The sequence below is a fragment of the Cyphomyrmex costatus genome, unplaced genomic scaffold (genome assembly GCF_001594065.2).
Source record: "Cyphomyrmex costatus isolate MS0001 unplaced genomic scaffold, Ccosl1.0 scaffold302, whole genome shotgun sequence".
Lineage (NCBI taxonomy): Eukaryota > Metazoa > Arthropoda > Insecta > Hymenoptera > Formicidae > Cyphomyrmex > Cyphomyrmex costatus.
The window spans coordinates 1,333,482-1,341,162 of NW_017277148.1; the positions used below are offsets into that span (position 1 = coordinate 1,333,482).

Sequence of the window (7,681 nt, forward strand, 5' to 3'; positions counted from 1 at the left end):
TTAACAACGCATCTATGTATCTCCACGTCTTTTTTCGTTGTTTCATATATAAACAGATATTAAGAATTTTTAATATTGCGAAAGATTTTTCTATTAATTATTTTTAGTATTTGCAAGAAGATATTTATTGTGTACATTAACAATACAAATTTTGAAAAAATTCTATAAAGTACTAATTAAATATTATAATTATATTACAGCGTGATTTCCTAGGAATGAGCGTTAAGAGAAAAATATCAGCACGTGTCAACTGTTGGGGGTATAGCTCAGTGGTAGAGCATTCGACTGCAGATCGAGAGGTCCCCGGTTCAAACCCGGGTGCCCCCTCACGACTTTTTTTTTACTGCATTTAAAGTTTTTTCAATTTTATTATACTTTTTTTATTCTTATAATAATCGCACGATATCGAATTCACTTTTTTAAGTCTATAAGATCAGCAAGAGGCAAAATTAATGAAATTATCAACAAACAACTGTTAGTTCTCTATGTTCGTCTTACTTTTAATGTATTTTAATGTATTTATTATTTATGATTACATCATTAAAATGATTACATATTTAAAAAGTGACATCATTATCATTGTTGAAAAATGGAAGAAATATAAAAAATATTTGATAAAAAGATGTAATTGAAAGAAATTTAAGTTTTATTTAGATTCTTGAAGTGGGTGTATGTGTGTGTGTGTGTGTGTGTAAGGAAAAATAAAAAAAGAAAATATCAATTTCTTTTTCTTTTCATTTTCATCTTTTAAAATTGTTTCAAACAATTAAAAAATTTAATTAGAGAAACACATTCTTTTCTAATTTTATTTGCGATTTTTGATCGCTTCACATTAACAAACAAAACTTGTATGCTAAAACACTCTGTGGAATAATGTAATGCATAGACGTCGAGAGAGCAATGAAGAATAAAGCGGTAGCATGATACACCACGATAAAGACCTGACAAGAGAAGAGAGGGCCATCGGTTAATCCGCAAGACTGCCGACCGCAGAAGATGAATGTTCAATGCGCAAACCACCTGCTTTGACGGCAAGCGTTAAATCCGTAAAACCCCACTGAATATTCGGCGAATCCGTGAAATGCCCGCAGTGCTCGGTCGGGGCGATCAGACCAATTGGCAGGCCGCCAAATGAAATGTATATCCGGCATAAGTCTCCCTATATTTGCACATGGATTTTTGACGTAGCTTCTTAAATGCTTGTCGTAATATGAGAAATCTGCGAAGATTGTTTATTGTATATCAGTGATGTGTATCTTTATATATACTGCACGTTATAAATATTGTAACACAATTAGTACATATTTACAATTTGTATAAAATGTTTTAGGGACAGCAATATTCCTCACACAATTTATTATATCAGAGTAAACCTTTAAAACATTTTTTTTCTTATAACGTTGCTTCGCAAATTTCTTAATGAATTGATTCAAGTGGGTACGTTACATATCTTTTATTTGATTAAATGAAATAATTTGTGCTAACGCAAATAGAAGGTGCTATAAATAATGAATATCTATAAACAAAATCGTAAAAATAATGTATAACTGTATATCATTATTCTTTAATTTTCTCTTTTTCATTTATCGATAACAATTAGAAAAACGATTGAGAAGGATATTACAATTCTTGCATTGCTTTGAAATTTATGCAGCATAGAATTTATTTTTTTCAAAATAGTTTTTTTTTATTTTTAAAATTGAGCCATATTCTTATCAAATTATTTTATGCGTTATAAATATGTTAATAATGTACGCAAATATTTTGTAAAATACTTGCTTATCTCATAAATTTTGACTTATTCTAAATGTATCAGAAAGACCTTTCTTCTCTTGCATCAGAATTTGATTTTATGAATTTCGATCTCGAACAGATCAAATTTAATTCAACCTAACGTAGCAAATCTCGAGAAAACTTGCCGGAATTGCATAAGTCAATGACAGATGTGATCATGCTAATCCACCATTATCGTTAGCAATGATCAGGTCGATCCTGAATACGGCCCTTTGTATTCGCAAAGCTTAGTAGGGATCGACGTTGGAACCGGTTCAATGCTTTTTCAGTAATCGTATGAGTCATGGAGTCGACGCGATCTCACTATGAATAAGATGAAAAGTCATTCATTAATTAATTATTCCATATTTATGTTTTGAAATATTTTATTTTGTATAAAAATTTATAAAAATGCAGCCTATACTTATCTGTATTTGTGAGAAATAATCTCCTAAAAAAGTCAAATAAATTTTTCAAATAAGTCAGAGCTTTTAATTAGATTTAAAAAATTTTTCTCAGAAGTTTTTTTACCATAATCGTTTGTTTTTATAAACATTTTATACTAAATAGTATTGTATAAATTAGATTAAATGTTTATAATATATATATAAGGTTAAATAAAAACTATGTTAAAATAAACTTAAAAATGTTTCACTTTTGATTATCTTTTTTTAACAAAATAGATATAGTTTTTATCCCTCTTTTTAGGGATTCTTCGTTTATTTCTCAAGTTATGCTAACAGTTAAACCAGAATAGAAGAAATATGGTCTTCTATTACAGTAAGACATATTTATTTTATGCTACGCGATTCTAAACCTCTCCTGCTTGAGAAGCAGCGGAGTGAATTGTAGAATAGATCAATACGGACAATGATCCTCCGTGGCTTACCGCGTAGTGCAGGATCAAACATTGGCGTCCTTGCTGTAACCAGCGACCAGGCAGTAACAAAGGGTCCATGTCCCTAAGGGCTTCTGCGTTTTGTCCTAGGAGGATTGTCAGTTTTACCCTCGTCCATATTCAGAGGCTGAACGTTTAAATTATTCATAAACAGTCAAGTGATTTGTAAAATATGACTTACTATTGTACTCGATAATTTTCACACTTAATTCGATTCAACTCTATCGTTCAAATCGATATTTTCATACATTTACATTTTGCAGATATGTGCAAACAATTAAATAAATTTTATATAGAAAAAATATGATAAAAGAACGAAGAATTACATAAAAGTAGGTATATTAATACATAACGAATTTGAGAATAAAACGTTGACAATAAAATCAAAACAATTTTTTAATTACTTTTTTTATATATTTGTTTTATAGTTACTTTGTAAATAGAAACGATATTAAATAGTTTTTTAGAACAATTATTACTTATATCTATTAAATATATTGCATTTTTATAGACTGAGATTTTTCAAAAAATTTTTTAAATATTATTTTTCTCAATAAAACATTTTTAATTTGCCATACGTTTTATATCTGGCTGACAAAAGATAAGATAAAATTCCTACAATGTAAATTTTTAAACTATTTCTTGAACTTTGTATAATACTAATATGTGATAACAATGATAATGACAACGATTGATGATAACAATGACATATGTGTAACAATTATCATTTTTATCACATATTACCTACACATTGTTACGTATTTTTTGTTACTATAAATATGAAACATATGGAATAATATATTATATTTGTTTAAAGATAACGAATTAATTTAATAATAATGTTACGTCATCTGAATATACATATATATTTATATTTTAATTTATTATATTATTTTAATTATATATTTCAGTGTTTTATATACATATTACATTAAATAAATATAATTAAAATACATTATAACAATTATAATCATAGAATAAATATACCTATCGAAATATTAGTGAATCATAAACCGTGTGATATTTTGAAAATTTTATTTTTAGTTTGTATTTTTATTTCAAATATAAATTATTACATACCTATACAGATTATTTCAATTTATTATAGCAGCGTTACAATGCAATAATATTACAAACGTTTGCAATGTTGCTGCAAGCTTTTGTATGAGAATATATATTATGTAAATTACAGTTTATTTTCCACGATGCATTTTACGTAAACGTGTCTATTTAACATACACGAATGTGAATAAATGAACACTATATATACCGTTAATGTAGTATTTACTACGAGTATTTACATTTTACTTTTAACGACGCACTTTGCATGAACGTATCTCCATGCAGAGCTGACATCGTATCAGTTAAGCTACCCCTAGCTAGCTGGTGATCTAATTTAATTGACACCATAATAGCGAGTTTGTATGGCCGTTAGACTCTTCGGGGCACACGGTCTTCGTGCCGAGGGATGAAAATATAAGGGCGGTTAGCTACAGCGAGACGCGTGGGGCGAAGACAATTGAATTTCATGGGGGTTTGGCCGCTTAACCAGCTAATTGGTTTGTTCATGTTACTGAAAGTGTATAACTTTACCCGCCGTGGCGCCACGCCGTGCCTCTGACCACTTTGTCCAGCGTATTTATTGATCCTCTCAAATTATGCAATAATTACTCAAATCATTTTTGATCAATATATTGAATATATATATTTTATAGAACTTCTATGGCAAGCTTGAAATTATTTGTGATAGTCGTTTTAATGTTCAACATTTAATATTGAACTAAATTTTCATTAGATTTACAAATGAGATTTGAATACATATCTTAACAATTATTATAAAATTTGAGAATATCAGTAAACACAAATTGTTACACCATCGCGTTATGTGCTTATTAATAATTAAACGCATGAATTCTTTAAAAGAATTTTGTATGAAACTCTATAATTTCCCCCAACCGACTTTACGTGAAGACTTTTAAAATATTTGTCCTTTTTCAAATTTGATGTATTAACGCGGCGGTCTTCTGAATAGTTCAAGGAAGAGTCATATTTGCTAGAACGATGTAATCGGTCCACGAAGAAAATCCGCTTCTGTGCGAAATGCCGGCGAGGTAAATGAATTCCGTCTTTTCCGTTGGTCTTCCACAAGCCATGGGAAGAGAGAAACCGTGGACCCTTTACGGCGCTTTCATGAAGTGAATATTTAACTTTACGTCTTGCGGGTTAAAAATGCTGACCTGCAATGCGCGCGGCAGAGGTTTAAAAAGTTGCCGAAGCACGGCGGTAAAAGATAACGGCTTATAAAACTTCCGAAAGTTTCGTCGAAGTAGGTACACGCAGACTTGCCCGACGGAATTGTTTTCTCAATTAAGAAGTTCTTAGCACTGTTTGATGTGCGATTCTTATCCGCAACTCATTCGTATCCGCAAATATGAGCTATAATCATCGATTTTTCAATCGATCTAAATATGTAAATAAAATATGAATAATTATCACATATCACGTAATGATTATATGTATTATAGATGTTTTGTAAAAATAGGTTTAATATTTATAAAGAAAAATAATTTATTTTCTTTAAAATAAAAAAGTACGCGCACAGAGAGAGGCTTTATAATTTTATCAAGTCCAACAGTATTCTATTCATTTTTTTGCAAAATATAGATAATTATAATATCATTCTTTTTTTTCTTGCAGTTTAGGAAATTAAAAAGAAATATAATAAAAATAAAATAAATACAGTAAAAGTAAAGCAAAGTAAAAGAAAGTAATAAAGTAAAATAAATTAATTTGTTTTGAGTATTTAAAAGAAAAAAGTGTGTAATAGCATTAAAAATTGATCAAATGTTCAAATAGTTATATAATTCGAACTAGGTCAAGTAATCTAGGTATGAATTATTATTAAATCATCTTTCTATTTGACCTTTTCTGATCCCTTTTCAGAATCCAGCTCTAAAAATCATTAATAATAAAACATTCTGTAAGTAGAACCGAACTACCCTGTCGCCTCGAGGTAGACGTCACAATTGAAAATCCAACTCAGTCTGGAAATCAAAGCTTGTCGAACGCCAAATTTGCCTGCAATCGTAATGAAGGAGATTCGCAGGCGTGCGTCGACGAGATTGCCTGCTGCCGCGTGTCAAAGGGAATGCAATATAGCGTCGTCTCACAGAAGCGGCGCTTGATTAGCGATTATAATATTTCGACGCCGGTCTGACGATCTCCAACCAGTGGCAGCACCCAGCGAATCGCTCGATCTGCAATATTAAAGACGGAATTAATGAAATCGCGGCTGAGGCACTCGGCACAGTCGGCTGGTTTATTAGCTTTTAATAAAGAAAACGTCGTAAGTTTCCGCCAAAGCCAAGAAGAGAGGAAACCCTCACGGCTGCAGCTTTAATCTGTTCCTCAGTCTCGCGCTAGTTTCCTTTGATCTTCACTGAAATTTCGCCCGGAGCAGTGGCGTGGCGCCCATAAACAGGACTTGGTTAGACAGCCAGTTAAAAAGTCAAATAACGCATCGACGGATCGAGGTGCGTTAATCAAAGCTATACGCTTCTTCTTTGTCGGATATCACGAGCAAAGATTCCGGTGCAGACGTTGCGAATTATTTATCAAAAGGTGTGCTCTCTATCGTGGCGGTATATTGCTATTAATATTTTACATAGATATAGCTACCAATATTTTATGTGACTGCATCAGCAAATGAAAAAAGCACAGACAGTTGCTGAAATTTTCCAACAAAGATGAGTCTATCCGTAATAATTTAAAGAGAGAAGAGAGAAAGAAGGTAAAATATTGAAAAAATATTATTGAACTGAATTCAATGTGAACGCAAAAAGTATTAATACAGGAAATATTTTCATTAAAAAAGACTTTATTTAGAAAAGAAATATTGACATTTTAGAAAATAAACACTAATTAGCAATTTCTTAACGAGTGTACATTCTGTTTTCATATAAATACAAACTTTTGCAAAAGTAAAAGTATTTGTGATTTCCGAAGCTAAATTCTTGATTGTACAAATACTTTTTGCACTCAGTATATAGATGCACAGATCGGATAACGTTTTTCTTTGTTTAAAAACAAAATATAAAAAAAATTGATAAAATAGGATAAGAATTTAAATATACAAATATTAGTTTCAAGAAAAAATGTTAAAAATTTCTCTATTTTTTATGGCACGTTCTTTTATACATAATTTAATAAATATATTATTATTATTTAAGTATATTATTGTATGTTATATTAATTTAATGTAATTTTAACAAACGTAAAAATAAATACATAAAATAAATTCAGAATATAAAAATAAACATTGGAATAATCGGGCGATGATTGAAAAAAGTTAACTTTGACAAAAAGAGAACGTCGATATCTTGTAAGAAAAGGAAGTCGACTCTTGATGTTTCCAAAGTGCAGGACGGTAAGAAAAAAAAAAAAAGAAACAAGAACGCAGAGAAAGAAATGAGAAAAGCGAGCAAATCGGTGAAAGCTCTGGAAAAGCAGAGGAAAGAGAGGGAACGATAAAATACAAGAACGGGGTGTGATCGAGTGGAGGGAACACGAGCTGCGGGGGAATGTAAAGGAAGGAGCAATGCTGTAGGTAGATAGGTAGGAGAAGAATGCCGATGGCAGCGTCGTAAATTCCTACGAGCAGCCCGGCGTAAAATATAGAGGTGGCTACATTCTGCATATGTCATCCGTGCTCTTTCTCGCCCATCGCTCGCGCGCACGTGTTAACGCGCGCGTCCTCGCGCAAAGAAAGAGGGATGGGAGGGCTGAAGATGGTGGGGCGCGAAGGGGAAGAAGTCGGGGGTGCGGAACTTGGTAGCGAGCGCAGCGATAGCACGAGGGAGGAAGATGGGAGAGGAAAAGGAACGAACGCGCGAAGGAGCGAGGAAAGCAAATCGCGAGAGGACGTTTCGCACTCGAGAGAGGGAGGGAGAGAGAGAGAGAGAGAGAGAGAGAGAGAGAGAGAGAGAGAGAGAGAGGGGGGGGAGGGGGGGG

The 7,681-nt window shown here is 32.1% G+C and overlaps 1 non-coding gene across 1 annotated transcript; it reads left to right on the forward strand.

Annotated features, from left to right (window-relative positions):
• Positions 1 to 255: 255 nt before the first annotated feature.
• Positions 256 to 327, forward strand: TRNAC-GCA (transfer RNA cysteine (anticodon GCA)). Its single transcript has one exon. It is a non-coding gene; the product is annotated as a tRNA-Cys (tRNA).
• The last annotated feature ends 7,354 nt before the right edge of the window (positions 328 to 7,681 follow it).